General features: G+C 37.0%; 1 protein-coding gene across 3 annotated transcripts in view; it reads right to left on the bottom strand.

The window, feature by feature from the left end:
- Positions 1-20,509, bottom strand: part of DCX (doublecortin) — a 237,946-nt gene that overhangs the window by 84,664 nt on the left and 132,773 nt on the right. The gene's annotated exons all lie outside the window — the stretch shown is intronic.

Below are 20,509 nucleotides of genomic sequence, written 5' to 3'. Positions count from 1 at the left end.
GACTGGATGTGGTGGTGCTGGCCGCCATTGCTCTGGGCCACCTCCACAACTCACCCTGTCCCTTGCAGCACATATCTGGACAGATCCCTGCAGGAGTAAACAGAACTGCTGAAACATACAGACTCTAAATCTGGAGACGGAAGGCCATTGGAACTTCAAAAGCTCTCTGCTTACCCACACATACACTGCCCCCTGTGACCCAGGCGAACTATTAAATGAGGAGAAGCCCATCTGCCAGGGAATCCCCCCATTGTGTGAGAAGCTGAAATAGTGCAGAGAAAACATAGCACTACCGTGTGAGAGAAAAAAAAAGGCTTCAGTTGGAGAGAAAATAAAACACTCTACCAACAAGTACTGGAAAACAAAAGAAAGAAATCTTCCTATTAACCTGTTGCAGATGCCACTCCTGTAGATGTCTAGGAAGATAAATAATAAATCAGTTATTACCATGAATAACCAAGGCAAGAAGACTGCTCAGAAAGGAAGTGAAAAGTCTCCAGAAAAGGAACTTAAAGATAAGGAAATATGTGATTTAAATGACAGACAATTCAAGATCGCTGTTCTCAACAAACTCAACGAGATGGAAGAAAACACAGAAAGGCAACTTAATGAACTCAGAAACACAATCAAAGAACAACATGAGCATTCTAAGAAAGAGATTGAAATTTTAAAAAAGAATCAAATAGAATTTCTGGAGATTAAGAACTCAATAGAAGAAATGAAGAATGAAATAACCAGCTTAGGTAGTAGAGTTGACCAGATGGAGGAAAGAATCAGTGACCTCGAAGATAGTAACCTGGAAATTACACGGATGGAAGAAGAAAGAGACTTGAAACTTAAAAGAAATGAAAGAACTCTACAAGAACTTTGTAACTCCATCAGAAAGAGAAATATGATAATAATGTGCATACCAGAAGGACAAGAAAGAGAGAAGGGAACAGAGAATATATTCAAACATATTGTTAATGAGAACTTCCCAAACTTGTGGAAAGAACTGGATCCTCGAATCCAAGAAGCAAAATGCAACACCTAATTACCTCATCTGCAACAAGCCTCATCCAAGGCACATTGTATTGAAGCTGTCTAAAATCAACGACAAAGAAAGAATCCTCAAGACAGCCAAGGAAAAGAAGACGGTAACCTACAAAGAAAAGCCCATTAGATTATCATCGGATTTTTCAGAAGAAACTCTACAAGCAGGAGGGAGTGGCAGAAAATATTCAAAGTATTGAAAGAGAGAAATTATGAGCCAAGAATAATATATCCAGCAAAGTTATCCTTTAGATATGAAGGAGGAATAAAGACCTTTCCAGACATAGAGAAGAGGAGGAAATTTTCTAATACATGACTGCACTACAAGAAATGTTAAAGGAGGCTATTCGATGACCATCAACAGGGACAATTTGTGGAAATCAAAACATAATAACAGGGAGAGTAAAGGCCTAAATTGGAATATGGGAATAGAGAAAGGAAGCGTGCTGAAGAAAATGGAATACTCTAAATATCAAACTTTCTTTTACATAAAATTGAAGGTAAGAACTAAAAAAAAATCCACAATTGAAATATATACTGTAATAGAAGAAGAAACAGAAGGAAACATCATAGAATACCACAACACAAAAATAATAGACAACAAAAAGGCAAAAAACAATGGAGATACAGCCTTGCCAGAAAACTAAAGATAGAAAGACAATCATCATATATCAATAATCAACATAAATGTAAATGGCTTGAAATCACAAATAAAAAGGCACAGAGTAGCAGATTGGATCAAAAAGCTAAACCCAATTACATGGGGTCGCCAAGAGACGCATCTCTGCTACAATGACAAGCATAGACTCAAAGTGAAAGGTTGGAAATTAACTCTCTAAGCAAATGGTATCCAAAGAAAATCAGGTGTAGCCATACTGATATCAGAAGAAAGAGACTTCAAGTTGAAAAAGGTAACAAAAGACAAAAATGGACATTTCATAATGGTAAAGGGGACAACAAGAAAACATAACAGTCATCAATATATATGCCCCATATCAGGGAGCACCGAAATATACCAAGCAACTACTAACAGGACTAAAGCGAGAAATTGACCAAAACACAATTATACTAGGGGACTTAAATACATCATTGACAGCTATGGATAGATCATCCAAACAGAAAATAAATAACGAAATAGCAGCCCTAAATTACACATTAGATGAAAAGGACATAATTGACATATATAGAGAACGTCTCCTAAAACAACAGACTATACATTCTTTTCGAGTGTACATGGAACATTCTCAAGGATAGACCATATATTGGGACATAAAATCAACCATAGCAAATCTAAGAAGATTGAAATCATACCAAGCATGTTTTTGATCACAGGCTTTAAATGGAATATCAACTGCAAAAAGAAAGCAGGGAAAAACACAAATACATGGAGACTAAACAACATACTTTTAAAGTATGACTAGGTTAAAGAAGAGATTAGAGGAGAGATCAAAAGATACCTAGAAAAAAATGACATTGAAAATACATCCTACCAAAATTTTTGGGATGCAGCGAAAGCAGTTTTAAGAGGGAAATTTATATCATTAAGGCCTATCTCAAGAAACATGAAAAATCCCAAATAAATAACCTCATGTTACACCTTAAAGAACTACAAAAAGAACAAGTGAAACCCAAGGTAAGCAGAAGAAAGGAAATAACAAAAATCAGAGCAGAACTAAATGAAATAGAGAACAAAAAGACAATAGAAAAAATTAATGTGACAAAGAGCTGGTTCTTTGAAAAGATTAACAAAATTGACAAACCCTTGGTTAGACTCACTAAGATAAGAAGAGAGGGCAACGGGGCACAATTTCTGAGTTCTCCTCCGGATCTTATTACAAACGGTACATATCACCCATCAAACAACTCTTTGCTCATCACGCAGAACAGCTAAGAGACTCCTAAGAGACTCGTGGAAGGATTACTTGAAGGTGTGCAAATTGGGCGAGCAGGGGAAGAAGGAAGGGATCTGAGTGGAAACGTGTGGTCTCATGGTGGAATCAGGCCGCCGGCGGCTGCAGCAGCGGCAGTAAACTGCAGCTCTAAAGACACAGGGAGATATAGAACACCAAGTAGTCCATTGCTCATCACGCAGAACAGCGGGGAGACTCGTGGAGGAATTACCTGAAGGTGCGCGCTGATTGCGGCAGGGGAGGAGGCAGGACAGCGAAGTGGAAGAGCGCTCCCCCACCCCACGGCTGAGCCGAGGCCTGCTGGCCACCACCACCGAGGCACCCAGAACAGAGCGGAGACTCAGGGAAGGTTTGCTTTAAGGTGTGCTAGTTGGGCAAGCGGGGGTGAAAAGAGGGGCGCAAAGTGAAAACGCACCCCCCCCTACGGCAAAGCCCAGGCCGGATAGCAACTGCTGAACTGCGCGGCTCCCAGGATGGAGCAGAGACTCGTGGAAGGTTTGCTTTGGGGTGCGCTAGTTGGGCGAGCGGGGGTGAAGCGAGGATTGTGAGATGAAACGCACCGCACTCTCCCCACCCCCGACGGTAAAGCCGGGGCCCTGCAGGGTGCCCACAGCAGCAGCGGCAGGCACTACCCGGGGCTCTAGAGTCCCACGGGAGCCCAGGGTGCAGCAGAGAGCGCAGGGTCCAGGAGGTGGGCTCTTTCCCTGTGTCCCACAGCTGATCGTGGGCCCTAGGGCAGACAAAGAACTCAGACGCCACACCTGGGCCCTTCACCGCGCTTTTCGAATCCTCCCCCCACCCTTCCAGAGACTTAAAATGACCCCTGAACTGAGGAGTAGTGTCAGATTACAGAGGGGCCTCTGTGCTCAGGCTCTGGGAAGATTGGCAGCCAGCTCTGACCTTTGGAAGAGGCTGAGAGGAGGAGATTTTCCCTGGACAAGGAGAGAGGAGACTCCCACACCCCCAGCCACCACCTTTTCGGGCCTGCGGGAGGAGTGTGACGTGGCTGGCCTGAGAGAGAGAAGACCCCTCTATCCCCAGCCCCCACCCTTTCTGGCTGGCCTGGGGCGGGGCAAGGGCAACTACAGAAGCACTCCCTGAGTTCAGCAGTAAGCCGCACACGCAGCTCCTGGCTTTCAGCAGCTTAGAGATCTCCCGCCCGCCCCTCCCACACACCCACGGAAGGAGGGCCCTAAGACTCAGAAGTACTGGGCACAGGGCTGGTGGAGCTACTCTCAGCGTGCATTTGTGCAGGAAAGGACAGAAACTGCATGGTCTCTCTGAAAACTGCCATCCAGACCCCTCAGCCCCTCGCATTTAAATTTACACTTCCAAATTCACTTTGGGCATCAGGTGACCAGAGCTGCCTGCTCAATAGGCAGGGAACTCTTTGGCACAGCGGAAGACAACCTGGAGATTACTTGGTGGGCTTAACCCAAGACTGGTGCTGCTTTCTGTTTTGCATTGCTTGGTGTTATTTTTTTTTTCTGCTTGTTGTGATTTGCTTTGTTCTGTCTTTATTTCTTTCATATCTTTGCCTATGTTGAGTGGGGATTGTCGGTTGTATTTTACATGTGAATGTACTTGATTTGTTTTCTTTGTTGTTGTTGTACTTGGTAACTTGATTTCTGCTGAAACTGCCCTAACAGGGCCCAGCTTCAGAGGCACAAGATTCACCATATCCAGAAGCCAACTCTGGACCAAACAGGAGTACTACTGGGTTTGACCTACAAGTCACACACCCAGAGGGAATTCTCTGAAGGCACAAGAGCCCATAGAGGCCAAACATCATTTAAGTGGCCAACCCTCACCCTGCAGAACACCCTGCGGTGGGCAGAGCCAAGTTTCACAACTAGACAGCCTAGGAGTTAAACCCACCTACTCACAAGCAAAAACCAATTAAAGTTCTTCTTGAACAGGACAATATACTAAACACACAAACCACCTGTGGAGCACATGCAGAGGAGAAGAACGAAGTAGTCCAAGTCAAATATAAAGGACACATAGTACATAAGATAACCCAGCAAGAACTAAGAGCTCTAGGGGATCTTCCTAATACATCAAAGCAAACACAGAGAGTCAGTCAGAATGGGGAGACAAAGAAACGTGTCCCCAAAAAAAGAACAGAGGAAACCACAACAGGAACCAAATGAAGCAGAGGTAACCAACTTTTCAGAGACAGAGTTCAGAACACTGGTGATAAGAATGTTTAAGGAGCTTAGAGAAGACATAAAGAAGGATGTAGAAATCATAAAGAACAACCAGTTAGAATTAAAAAGGATCTAGAAATCTTAAGGAACAACCAGCTAGTACTAAAGAACACAATTACCGAAATTAAGAACTCACTTGAAGGAATGGCCAGCAGGTTAGATGAAGCAGAGGATCGAATCAGCGACTTAGAAGACAAGTTAGCAGAGATCACTCAAACTGAACAACAGAAAGAAAAAAGAATACAAAACAATGAAGATGGGTTAAGAGACCTCTGGGATAACATCAAGCGCAACAACATGCGCATCATAGGAATACCAGAAGGCAAAGAGAGGAAGCAAGGGATTCAGAACATATTTGAGGTAATAATGTCTGAAAACTTCCCTAACCTGATCAAGCAAACCAACATTCAAGCCCAGGAAGTGCAGAGAGTTCCAACCAGGATAAACCCAAACAGGCCCACAACAAGACACATTATAGTTAAAATGGCAAAGCTTAAAGACAAAGAGAGAATCTTAAAAGCAGCAAGAGAAAGGCAGAAGGTTACATACAAGGGAACTCGATAAACTATCAAATGACTTTTCTACAGAAATATCAAAGGCCAGGAGGGAGTGGCAGGAGATACTCAAAGTGATGGAACACAAAGGCCTACAACCTAGATTGCTTTATCCAGCAAGGCTATCATTTAAAGTTGATGGAGAGATAAAGAGCTTCCCAGAAAAGAACAAACTGAAAGAAGTTATTACTACCTAGCCAGCATTGCAAGAAATACTAAAAGGACTTTTGTAAATAGAAGAAAGATGAAAACAATTTACTACAAATTTGAAAATGGCAATAACTATGTTCCTATCAATAATCACTTTAAAGGTAAACGGATTAAATCTCCTATCAAGAGGTATAAGGTGGCTGATTGGATAAGGAAGCAAGACCCTTGTATATGCTGTATACAAGAGACTCATCTCAGATCAAAAGACAAACACAGGCTGAAAGAGAACGGTTGGAGTAACATATTTCATGCAAATGAAAGCGAAAAAAAGCTGGAGTTGTAATACTTATATTTGACAAAATAGACTTTAAAATGAAGAACATATTAAAAGACAAAGATGGGCACTATATAATAATAAAGGGATCCATCCGACAAGAGGACATAACCCTAGTAAACATCTATACACCTAATATAAGAGCACCTAAATATATAAAACAGGTACTGATGGACATAAAGACAGAGATCAACAGCAACACTATCAAAGTAGGGGACTTCAACACACCTCTGACAACAAGGGACAGGTCCTCCAGATAGAAAATCAATTTGGAAACAGCACCCTTAAATGATACTTTGGAGCAGTTGGATTTAATCGATATTTTCAGAGCATTTCACCCCAATGCAGCAGAACACACCTCCTTCTCATGTGCACATGGAACATTTTCCAAGATAGATCATATGTTAGGACACAAAATAAGCTTTGATAAATTTAAGAAAATTGAAATCATACCAATTGTCTTCTCTGACCACAGTGCTATGAAATTAGAAATGAACTACAGGGAAAAAAAAACCAGAAAGACACACCAATTCATGGAAGCTGAATAACATGTTACTAAATAATGAATGGGTAAAGCAGCAGATCGAAGAAGAAATCAAAAGATATCTCGAGACAAATGAGAATGAGAACACGACGACCCAAAATCTATGGGATGCTGCGAAAGCACTCCTAAGAGGGAAGTTCATAGCACTGCAGGCCTACCTAAAGAAAGAAGAAACATCACTAATTGACAGTTTATCTTCACACTGAAGGGATCTGGAAAAAGAACAGCAAAATAAGCCCAAAGGGAGCACAAGGAAGGAGATAATAAGGATCAGAGCAGAAATAAATGAAATAGAAACCAGAAAAACAATACAAAAGATCAATGAATCCAAGAGTTGGTTCTTAGAGAAGATAAACAAAATTGACAAACTTCTAGGCAGACGCATTAAAAAAAAGGAGAGAGAGGACCCAAATTAATAAAATCAGAAATGAAAGAGGAGAAGTGACAACAGACACCACAGAAATACAAAAAATTTTAAGAAATTACTATGAGCAACTATATGCCAACAAATTTGACAATCTGGAAGAAATGGACAATTTCCTAGAGGCGCACAACCTTCCAAGGCTAACTCAAGAAGAAACAGAAAGCCTGAACAGTCTGATTACCACCAGGGAAATTGAATCAGTAATCAATAATTTCCCAACAAACAAAAGCCCTGGACCAGATGGCTTTACAGGTGAATTTTTCAAAACGTTCAAAAAAGAATTATCACCTATTCTCCTCAAGCACTTCCAAAAAATCCAGAAGGAAGGAAGACTCCCAAACACTTTTTACGAAGCCACTATCACCCTGATCCCAAAAGCAGACAAAGACACCACAAAATAAGAAAACTACAGGCCGATATCTCTAATGAACATAGATGCAAAAATTCTCAACAAAATATTAGCGAACAGAATTCAGCAATACATTAAAAAGATCATACACCATGATGAACTGGGATTCATCCCTGGTATTCAGGGGTGGTTCAACATCCGCAAATCAATTAATGTGATACACCACATTAACAAAATGAAAAATAAAAATTACATGATCATATCAATGGATGCAGAAAAAGCATTTGATAAAATACAGCAACCTTTTATGATGAAAACTCTTAAGAAAGTGGGAATAGAGGGATCATATCTTAACATAATAAAGGCCATATATGACAAACCCACAGCTAACATCATACTCAATGGGGAAAAGCTAAAACCATTCCCCCTAAGATCGGGAACAAGACAAGGTTGCCCAGTTTCTCCACTTCTCTTCAACATAGTGCTGGAAGTTCTAGGCACAGCAATCAGACAAGAGAAAGGAATAAAAGGCATCCAAATTGGTAAGGAGAAAATAAAATTATCACTATATGCAGATGATATTATACTATATAGAGAGAACCCTAAAGACTCCACCAATAAACTATTAGAACTGATAGATGAATTTAGTAAAGTAGCAGGATATAAAATTAATATTCGGAAATCAGTTGCATTTGTATATACCAATGATAAAATATCAGAAGGAGAAATTAAAAAAACAATTTTATTTACAATTGCTTTAAAGACTATAAAATATCTGGGAATAAATCTAACCAAAGATGTAAAAGATCTCTACTCAGAAAATTATACGACACTGAAGAAAGAAATGAAAGAAGACATAAATAGATGGAAACACATTCCATGTTCATGGATAGGAAGAATTAATATAGTTAAAATGTCCATACTGCCTAAGGCAATATAAATATTCAACACAATTCCTATCAAACTACCAACGACGTTTTTCACAAAAATAGAACATATAATCCTGAAATTTATATGGGACCATAAAAGACCCCGGATAGCCTCAGCAATCTTGAGAAATAAGAACAAAGTGGGAGGTATAATGATACCTGATTTCAAACTATACTACAAGGCTACAGTAATCAAAACAGCATGGTACTGGCATAAAAATAGACACATAGATCAATGGAACAGAATAGAGAGTCCAGAAGTAAATCCATGCCAATATACCCATCTAATCTACGACAATGGAAGCAAGAATGTACGATGGGGTAAAGACAGTCTGTTCAATAAGTGCTGTTGGGAAACCTGGACAGACACATAGAAGAAAATGAAGCTAGACCACCTCCTTACACCATATACAAAAATAAATTCAAAATGGCTTAAAGAGTTAAATGTAAGATCTGAAACCATAAAATATCTAGAAGAAAATATAGGAAGAAACTTCATGGACATTACCCAGATTAAGATTTTCCGTGACATATCCCCTCGCGCGAGGGAAGTAAGAGAAAAAATAAACATGTGGGATTACATCAAACTAAAAAGTTTTTTCACAGCAAAGGAAACCATCAATAAAACAAAAAGGGATCCTACTGAATGGGAAAAGATATTTGCCAATGATATATCTGATAAGGGATTAATATCACAAATCTATAAAAAACTTACTCAACTCAACTCCAAAAAACAAACAACCCAATTAAAAAATGGGCAGAGGACTTGAGGAGACATTTTTCTAAAAAGGACATACGGAAGGCAAGAAGACATATGAAGAAATGCTCATCCTCACTAACCATCAGAGAAATGCAAATAAAAACCACAATGAGATACCACCTCACTCCAGTCAAAATGGCTATCATCAATAAATCAACAAACAACAAATGCTAGCGCGGATGTGGAGAACAGGGAATGCTAGTGCACTGTTGGTGGGATTGCAGATTAGTGCAGTCACTATGGAAAACAGTATGGAGGTATCTCAGGAATCTGAAAATGGAACTACCCTATGATCCAGTAATTCCACTCCTAGGCATCTACCCGGAGAAATCCAAAACTCCAATTCAAAAATCAGTATGCACTCCTATGTTTATTGCAGCACTCTACACAATAGCCAAGATATGGAAACAACAGAAATGCCCATCTGTAGATGACTGGATTAAGAAGCTGGTGTACATTTATACAAAATGTACCATAAAGAAGAGCCATAAAGAAGAAAGAAATCTTATCATTTGCAACAACATGGACGGATCTAGAGAACATTATGTTAAGTGAAATAAGTCAGAAAGAGAAATAGAAGTACCATATGATCTCACTTATATGCGGAATCTAAAGAAAAGAATATGTGAATGAACTAATCAGAAACCGTTTTGGGGACACAAAGAAAAAACCGAGAGTTGTTAGATGGGTGGGGGGCAGGGAGATAAGGGGAAAGGTGAAAGGATAAGGAAGCAGCTGGTAGCCACAAAATGGCCTCAGGGTTTTTTGAAAATTAATTTGGGGAAGGTATTCAATAATGTTGTAAAGATTTTGTTGGGTATCCAATGGACACGCGTCCTATTTGGGAGACCACCTCAGAGACACTGTGGATGCCTGATCATGGCATTGTACATCAGAAGCTAAACATTAATGAATGCCAACTATAATTTTATATAAAAAAGAAGCAGGAGAGAGAAGACACTAACAAAATCAAAATGAAAAAGGGGAAGTTATCACGGACGCCACAAAAATACAAAGGATTATCCAAGAATACTATGAAGGACTATATGCCACCAAACTCAATAACCTGGAAGAAATGGACAATTTCTTAGAAACATATAACCTTCCAAGGCTGAACCATGAAGAACTGGAAAACCTAAACAGACCGATCACCAGTAACAAAATTGAATCCCTCATCCAAAACCTTCCCAAAAGCAAAAGTCCGGGACCACATGGCTTCACTAGTGAATTCTACCAAACCTTTAAAGAGGATCTAATACGAATCCTGCTCAAACTCTTCCAAAATATTGAAGAAGAGACAGTACTCTATAACACAGTTTATGAGGCCAACATTACCCTGGTACCAAAATCTAGTAAGGACAACACAAAAAAAGAAAACTACAGACCAATATCTCTGATGAATACAGATGCAAAAATCCTAAACAAAATTCGAGCAAATCGAATATAACAATGCATTAAAAAGATTGTTCATGACCAAGTGGGGTTTATCCCAGGGGCACAAGGATGGTTCAACATTCGCAAATCCATCAGTGTGCTTCATCACATACAAAATAAGGGATAAAAATCATATCATTATATCAATTGATGCAGAAAAAGCATTTGACAAGATACGAAATCCATTTATGATTAAAACACTTAATAAAATAGGAATAAAAGGAAAATATCTTAACATAATAAAAGCCACATATGACAAGCCCTCAGCTAACTTCAAAATTAATGGTGAAAATCTGAAGCCCTTTGCTCTATGTTCAGGAACACGACAGGGTTGTTCCCTATCACCTCTGCTTCTCAACATAGTGTTGGAAGTCCTTGGCAGAGCAATCAGGCAAAAGAAAGAAATAAAAGGCATCCAAATTGGGAATGAAGAAGTTAAATTATCACTCTTTGCAGGTGACATGAGGCTACATATAGAAAACCGTGAACACTCCACAAAAAGCAACTAGAAAAAATCAGGGAATACAGTAAAGTTGCTTGCTACAAAATCAACGTACAAAATTCCATTGCATTCCTATATACTAACAATGAAATCTCAGAAAAAGAAATACAAAAAACCATTCCTTTTGCAGTTGCAGCAAAAAAGAATAAAATACCTAGGAATAAACTTAACCAAGGATATAAAGGACCTATATGCTGAAAACTATAAGATATTTTTCAAAGAAATTGAAGAAGACACAAAGAAATGGAAAGAAATTCCATGCTCATGGATTGGAACAATCAACATGGTTAAAATGGCCATATTACCCAAAGCAATATACAGATTTAATGCAATCCCCATCAAAATCCCAAAGGCAATTTTTAAAGAAATAGAGCAAAAAATCATCAGATTTGTTTGGAACCACAGAAGACACCGAATAGCCAAAGCAATCTTAAGAAAAGAGAACAATGCTGGAGGTATCACACTCCCTGACTTTAGCTTGTACTACAGGGCTACAATAATCAAAACAGTATGCCATTGGCAGACAAACAGACACATACACCAATGGAATAGAATTGAGAACCCAGAAATAAAACCACACAAATATGGACAGATAATTTTTTACAAAGAAGCTAAAAACATACAATGGAGGAAAGGCAGCCTCTTCAATAAATGGTGCTTGGAGAACTGGTTAGCCACTTGCAAAATAATGAAACTGGACTGTTTTTAGTCTCCATGTACCAAAATTAACTCAAAATGGATCAAAGACTTAAGCATAAGACCTGAAACAATAAACTGCATAGAAGAAAACATAGGTACTAAACTGATGGACCTTGTGTTCAAAGAGCATTTTATGAGTTTGACACCAAAGGCAATGGAAGTAAAAGCCAAAATAAACAAATGGGACTATATGAAACTTAAAAGCTTCTGCACAGCAAAAGAAACCATCGACAAAATAAAGAGGCAACCAACTGAATGGGAGAAGATTTTTGCAAAGAGTGCCTCTGATAAGGGACTAATATCCAAAATATACAAGGAACTCATGAAGCTCAACAACAACAAAACAAACAACACAAATGGTATAATGCTAAGTGAAATAAGTCAGACAGAAAAAGAAGAGAAACGTATGATTTCACTGATATGTGGTATATAAACCAAATCAACAAAAGAACAAGACAAACAAATGAGAAAGAAAAACTCATAAACACAGACAATAATTTAGTGGTTACCAGAGGGTAAGGGGGTGGGGCGGGTGATGAGGGTAAGCGGGATCAAATATATGGTGATGGAAGGAGAACCGACACTCGGTGGTGAACACACAATGGGATTTATAGATGATGTAATACAGAATTGTACACCTGAAATCTATGTATATTTACTAACAATTGTCACCCCAATAAATTTAATTAAAAAATAATAATTAAAAAAAAGAAAAATGGGCAGAGGAACTGAAGAGACATTTCTCCAAAGAGGATATACAAATGGCAAATAGACATGAAAAAATGCTCAACGTCACTAATCATCAGAGAAATGCAAATAAAAACCACAATGAGATATCATGTCACCCCAGTCAGAATGGCTATCATCAACAAGACAAATAGAAACAAGTGTTGGAGAGGCTGTGGAGAAAAAGGAACCCTCATACACTGTTGGTGGGAATGCAGACTGGTGCAACTGTTATGGAAGGTAGTGTGGAGGTTCCTCAAAAAATTACGAATAGAATTACCATATTACCCAGCAATCCCTCTACTGGGTGTCTAACCCAAACATCTGAAAACATTTATACATAAAGACACGTGTGCTCCAATGTTCATTGCAGCTTTGTTTACGGTGGCCAAGAAATGGAAACAACCAAAATGTCCTTCGATAGATGAATTGATAAAGGAGTTATTGTATATATACACAGTGGAATACTATTTGGTGGTAAGAAAAGATGATATAGGACCTTTTGTGACAACATGGATGGATCTTGAGAGTATAATGCTAAGTGAAATAAGTCAGACAGAAAAAGCAGAGATCCCTATGATTTCACTGATATGTGGTATATAAACCAAAAACAACAGAAGAACAAGACAATCAAATGAGAAACAAAAACTCATAGACACAGACAATAGTTTAGTGGTTACCAGAGCCTAAGAGGGGGTTGGGTGTTGGAAGATGAGGGTAAGGGGTATCAAATATATGGTGATGGAAGGAGAACTAATTCTGGGTGGTGAACACAGAATGGGATTTATAGATGATGTAATACAGAATTGTACACCTGAAATCTATGTAATTTTACTAACAAATGTAACCCCAATAAATAAAAAAATAATTGAAAAATAAAATTAAATAAATAAATAAATACCAAAATGGAGGATGAAAATCACATGATAAAATAAATAGATGGAGGAAAAGCATTTGACAAAGTCCAACATCCATTTACGATAAAAACTCTCAGCAAAGTGGGCGTTTAAGGAACATATTTCAACATAATTAACATCATATATTACAAACCCACAGTTATTATCATAATCAATGGGAAAAAGCTAAAAGCATTCACCTTAATATCAGGAATAAGACAAGGATTTTCACTCTCACCATTTTTATATACATAGTAATAGAAGTACTAGCCACAGCAATCAAGTTAGAAAAAAATAAAAGGCCACCAAATGGGAAATGAAGAAGTGAAACTGTCATTATTTACGGATGACATGACACTTTTTATAGAGAAGTACAAAGATTCCACCAAAAAAATATTAGAAATAAGAAATGAATTTAAGAAAGTAGCAGGATACAAAATTAATATTCAGATATCAGTTGCACGTTTATGCAGCAATCATGAACTATCAGAGAGAGAAATTAAGAAAACAATAACTTTTATAACTGCATCAGAAAATAAAATATCTTGGAATAAATAGGAGGCAGTAAAAAACCTGTAATCAGAAAAATGTAAGATATGAAGAGAGAAAATTTAAAAGATACAAATAAATGCAAGCATATACCATGCTCGTGGATAGAAAGAATTAATATAGTTAAAAAGTTCATATTTAAATATCAATCTATAGATTCAATGCAATACCTAATAAAGTACCAATGGCATTTTTCACAGAACTCTAGCAAATAATCCTAAAATATATATGGAACCACATAGAACTCTTAATAGCCATGGCCATCTTGACAAAGAGGAACAAAGTTGGATGTATAATGCCACCTGATATTAAACTATACAACAAGGCCATAGTAACCAAAATACAATAGTATTGACATAAAATTTTAAAAAAAATTGATCAATGGAAAACAATAGGGAACAGCGAATGGAGAAAGAAACGCATGCATATAAGGTTATTTGTTCTATGATAAAGAAAGCAAGAATATATACTGGGGTAAGACAATCATTCAAAAATTGGTGCTGGGAAAACTGGACAGACACATGCAAAAAATTTATACTGGACTCCCTTCTTATTCCATGTACAAGAATAAACTCAAAATGAATTAAAAACTTAAATGTAAGAGTTGAAACCATAAAACTCCTAGAGGAAAACATAGGCACTAATCTCTCAGACCAGTAATATTTTTACTGACATATCTCCTGGGTCAAGGGAAACAGAAGAAAAATTAAACAAACGAGACTGCATCAAACTAAAAAGTTTTTTTCACAGCAAAGGAAACCATCAACAAAATGAAAAGACATCCTACTGAATGGGAGAAGATAGTTTCCAATGATACATCTAACATGGGTTAATAACCAAAATTCGTAAAGAACTCATAGAACTCAACACTGAAGAAACAAACAACCCAATTTTAAAAAGAGAATGGGACATGAATAAACATTTCTCCAAAGAGGACATACACATGACCAATAGACATATGAAAAGATGCTCAATATCAGCAATCATCAGAGTAATGCAAAGAAAAAAATGAGGTATCACCTCACACCTGTCAGAATTGTTGTCATCAATGAATCAACAAACAACAAGTGTTGGTGAGGATGTGGAGAAGAGGGAACCCACATATACTGTTCGTTAGATTGCAAATTTGTGTAGCCAGTATGGAAAACACTTTGGAGATTGCTCAAAAAATTAAAAAGAAACAAACAAAACAACTACCTTATGACAGACAAATTCACTCCTATTTAACCATAGAAACCCAAGATACTAATTTGAAAAGATACATGCACTTCTATGTTCACTGCAGTGCTATTTACAAAAGCCAAGATATTGAACAACCAAAATGCCCATTGATAGATGATTGGATAAAGCAATTGTGGTAGACATATACAATGGAATATTACTTTTCCATAGAAATGAATGACATCTTACTATTTGTGACATCATGAATGGACCTAAAGAGTATTGTCCTATTTTAATTAGATTATTATTATGTGTGTTTTGGGTTTTTTTTACCATTGAGTTACATGAGTCTTTTAAAATATATTTTATTGTATTTTATTTACTTTTTTAAAACATTTTTTGCTAGTTTCAGGTGTACAAAACAATATAATAGTTAAACGTTTATCATTTATATCCCTCACACAGTGATAACCCCTCTCCCCCATCTACCATCTGATATTGAATACAGTCATTACATTTCTACTGCCTCTATTGCTAATGCTTCACTTCACTCCACTTCTTCTAAATACATATATATATATATATATATATATGTGTGTGTGTGTGTGTGTGTGTGTGTGTGTGTGTGTGTGTGCGTGTGTGTCTGTGTCTGTGTGTGTGTGTTTATACACATATGTGTATATATATATTTATATATAAATATATAAATATATATATTTTATACACAATTGTAGTTGACACTCATTATTGTTCAGCTTCAGGTATACAGTGCAGTGATCAGGCATCTACATCATCCCTGAGGTGGTCTCCCTAATGACACAACTGTCCATCAGATACCCTACAAAATCTTTACAACATTATTGATTACATTCCCCAAATTGACTTTCGTAACCCTGTGGCCATTTTGTGGTTACTGACTGCTTTCTAATCCCCTCACCTTCCCCCTTATCCCCACGCCCCCTCCCATCTAGCAACCCTCAGTTTTTCCTCTATATCTCTGAGACTGTTTCTGATTGTTTCATTCATTTATTTCTTTCTTTAGATACCACATATAAGCAAGATCATATGGTATTTGTCTTCCTCTGTCTGACTTATTTTACTTAACACAATGTTCTCTAGGTCCACCCATATTGTTGCAAATGTTTCATTCTTCTTAATTGCTGCATGATACTCCATTGTATAAAGGTGCCACAGTTCTTAATCCAGTCATCTACAGATGGGCATTTCGGTTGTTTCCATGTCTTGGTTATTGTGTATAGTGCTGAAATAAACATAGGGGTGTGGGGAGCCATGATTTCTTGTTTCTCAGGAGTCTTGTGGTCTGGCTTCTAAAACATTATCTCTGCAAAACACCTGGGGAGCTTGCAGGCTACTGAAGAAATGAGGTGGGAGTTGCCAGTTTTCCCGGACACAGATAACTGATGGCTATCAGGGCAAATGGTAGTCTCTTTCGTATGTTAATTACTTTGGGGAGTCTTGTAGTGACTCTGTAGTTTCTTTGAAGTTAGAAATTTAACTTCTGTGAGGTAATGGGCACATGTGATTGTTAAACTGCACGTACCCAAAGGGTATATATTGGTGAAGGAAAAATAAATCCGCGCTCCACTATCACTGGAGACCGGCCACATCATAATTTGTGTGTGCCTCTTTCTTTCATTTCCACTCCCCCTCCCAGGTACCGTTCGACTCGTGGCGGCTGGCCCGCCACATAGGGGTGCATGATTTTTTTTTAATTAGAGTTTTGGATTTATCAGGACAGATACCTACGTGTGGAATTGCTGGATCATAAGGTAGTTCCATTTTCAGATTTTTGAGATACCTCCATAATGTTTTCCATAGTGGCTGCCCCAATCTGCAATCCCACCAACAGTGCACAAGTGTTCCCTTTTCTCCATATCTTCTCCCGCACTTGTTGTTTGTTGATTTATTGATGATAGCCATTTTGACTGGGGTGAGGTGGTATCTCATTGTGGTTTTTATTTGCATTTCTCTAATGGTTAGTGAGGTTGAGCATTTTTTTGATATGGGTGTTTGCCCTCTGTATGTTCTCTTTAGAAAAATGTCTCTTCATGTCCTCTGCCCATTTTTACATTGTATTGTTTGTTTTTTTTTGGAGTTGAGTTCAGTGAGTCTTTTACAAATTTTGGATATTAACCCCTTATAGGATATGTCATTGCCAAATATGTTCTCCCATTCAGTAGGAACCGTTTTTGTTTTATTGGTGGTGTCCTTTGCTGTGAAGAAAACTTTTTAGTTTGACGTAATTCCACATATTTATTTTTTCTTACTTCCCTTGCCTGAGGGGATATATCAGTAAAAATCTTCCTCTCGGTAATGTCTGTAAAGTTTCTTCCTATAATTTCTTCTAAAAATTTTATGGTTTCAGGTGTTACATTTAGGTCATTAATCGATTTTTAATTTTTTCTTGTATATGGTGTAAGGAGGTGGTCCAGCATCATTTTTTTGCATGTGTCTGTCCAGGTTTTCTAGCATCATTTGTTGAGTAGACCGTCTTCACCTTCACGGTAAATTCTTGCTTCCATTGTCATAGATTAAATGACCATATAGACATGGATTTATTTCTGTACACTGTATTCTGTTCAATTGATCTATGTGTCTGTTTTTATGCCAGTACCACACTGTTTTGATTACTGTAGACTTGTAGTATAATTTGATGTCAGGTATCGCTATATCTCCCACTTCGTTCTTATTTCTCAAGATTACCAAGGCTATCTGGGTTTTTTTATTGTTCCAAATAAATTTTAGGACTATATGTTCTGTTTCTGTGAAAAATGTATTTGGTAGCTTGACAGGAATTTCGTTGAAACTGTATATTACTTAGGCAGTATGGATATTTTAACTATATTAATTGTTCCTATCCATGAGCATGGTATGTGTTTCCATCTATTTGTATCTTATTTAATTTCTCTCTTCAATATCTTATAATTTTCTGAGTACAGATTTTTACTTCTTTGGTTAAATTTATTCCCAGGTATTTTATAGACTTTGAAGCAATTGGAAATGGAATTGTTTTCTTAATTTCTCCTTCTGATATTTTATTATTGGGGTATACAAATGCAGCTGATTTATGAATATTAATTTTGTATCCTGATACTTTACTAAATTTATCTATCAGCTCTAATAGTTTCTCAGTGGAGTCTTCAGGGTTCTCTCTATATAGTATTATATCATCTGCATATAATGACAATTTTACTTCCTACTTACAAATTTGGATGCCTTTTATTATTTTTTCTTGTCTGATTGCTCTGGCTAAAACTTCCAGCACTACGTTGAATAGAAGTGGAGAAAGTGGGCAACCTTGCCTTGTTCCTGATCTTAAGGGGAATGGTTTTAGCTTCTCCCCATTGAGTATGATTTTAGCTGTGGGTTTATCATATATGACCTTTATTATGTTTAGATATGGTCCCTCTATTCCCACTTTCTTAAGAGTTTTTATTATAAATAGCTGCTGGATTTTGTTAAATGCTTTTTCTGCATTTATTGATATAATCATATGATTTTTATTTTTCATTTTGTTATGTGATATATCACATTAATGGAATTGCAGATGTTGAACAACCCTTGCATACTAGGAATGAATCCCACTTGATCATGGTGTATGATCTTTTGAATGTATTGCTGAATTCTGTTCACTAATATTTTGTTGAGGATTTTTGCATCTATGTTCACTAGGGATATCAGCCCACAGTTGTCTTTTTTTTTTTTTTTGTAATGTCATTGTCTGATTTTCGAATCAGGGTGATAGTGGCCTCATAAAAAGTGTTTGGGAGCCTTCCCTTCTTCTGGATTTTTTGAAATAGTTTGAGGAGAACAGGTGATAATTGTTTATTGAATGTTTTGTAAATTTCACCTGTAAAGCCATCTCATCCAGGGCTTTTGTTTGTTGGGAGCTTACAAACAAATTACTGCTTCAATTTCCCTGGTGGTTATCAGTCTATTCACGTTTTCCGTTTCTTCTGGAGTTAGCCTTGGAAGGTTGTATGCTTCTAGAAAATTGTTCATTTCTTCCAGATTGTCTAATTTGTTGGCATATAGTTGCTCATAGTAATTTTATTTTTATTTCTATGGTGTCTGTTGTCACTTCTCCTCTTTCATTTCTGATTTTATTAATTTGTGTCCTCTCCCTCTTTTTCTTGATGAGTCTGTCTAAAGGTTTGTAGTTTTGTTTATCTGCTCTAAAAGCCAGCTCTTGGATTCATTAATCCTTTATATTGTTTTATTTTGTTCTCTATTTCATTCATTTCCACTCTGATCTTTATTATCTCCTTTGTTGTACTCCCTTTCGGTCTTTTTTGCCGTTCCTTTTCCATATCCCTTAAGTGTGAAGATAAACTGTTGAATAGTGATTTTTCTTGTTTCCTTAGGTAGGCCTGCATTGCTATGAATTTCCCTCTTAGGACTGCTTTCGCTGCATCCCATAGTTCTCATTTTTGATTGTCTCAAGATATCATTTGATTTCTTCCTTGATCTCATTGTTGAATAGAGGGTATTATTCTGATTGAAGTAAGTCAGACTCAGAAAAATAGGATATGTTCTTAGTTATGTGTGGAATACAAAGAATAAAATAAGTAAACCAACAAAAAAAACAGACCCATAGATGCAGAAAACAAACTGATTCATACTAGGTAGGAGGGATGTTGGGGAACAGGTGAGAAAGGTGAAGAGATTAAGTAAAAATTGGTACTTACAAAATAGTCACAGAGATGCAAAGTACAGTATGGGTAATATAATCAATAATATTATAATAACTGTATATTGTAAGGTGTATACTACACTTATCAGGGAACCAATTGATAAATTATATAAAGGTCTAACCACCGCAGTGTACACCTGAAACAAATATATAAAATAATATTGAATATCAACAATAATTTTAAAAAATTGTCATGGGTTGTAAAGTATAGGATAGGACATATACTCCATACAATTGTAGTAACTACTAGAGTGTCAGATGGGAAATAGATGTATTGGGATTAGCACACTGTGAGGTATATAAATGTGTAATCACTATGTTTCTCTGTACACTTGAAACTAATGTAATACTGTATGTCAATGGTAATTGGAAAACATTTTTTTTCAATATTAAAAAATAATTATCCTTCCATCACCACATATTTGATCGTCTTTACCCTCATCAACAATCCCCCCCACTTACTGTCTGGTAACCATTAAACTATCGTTTGTGTCTATGAGCTTTTGTTTCTTCATTTCTTTGTCTTGTTCATTTGCTATTTTCAGTTTTATTTACCCTATATTAGTGAAATATATGGCTCTTTACTTTTTCTATCTGAGTTATTTTGATTAGCATTATAAACTCAAGATCCA

The sequence above is a fragment of the Rhinolophus hipposideros genome (genome assembly GCF_964194185.1).
Source record: "Rhinolophus hipposideros genome assembly, chromosome: X".
Taxonomy (NCBI): Eukaryota; Metazoa; Chordata; class Mammalia; order Chiroptera; family Rhinolophidae; genus Rhinolophus; species Rhinolophus hipposideros.
This window is presented reverse-complemented; position numbering and strand designations above follow the sequence as displayed.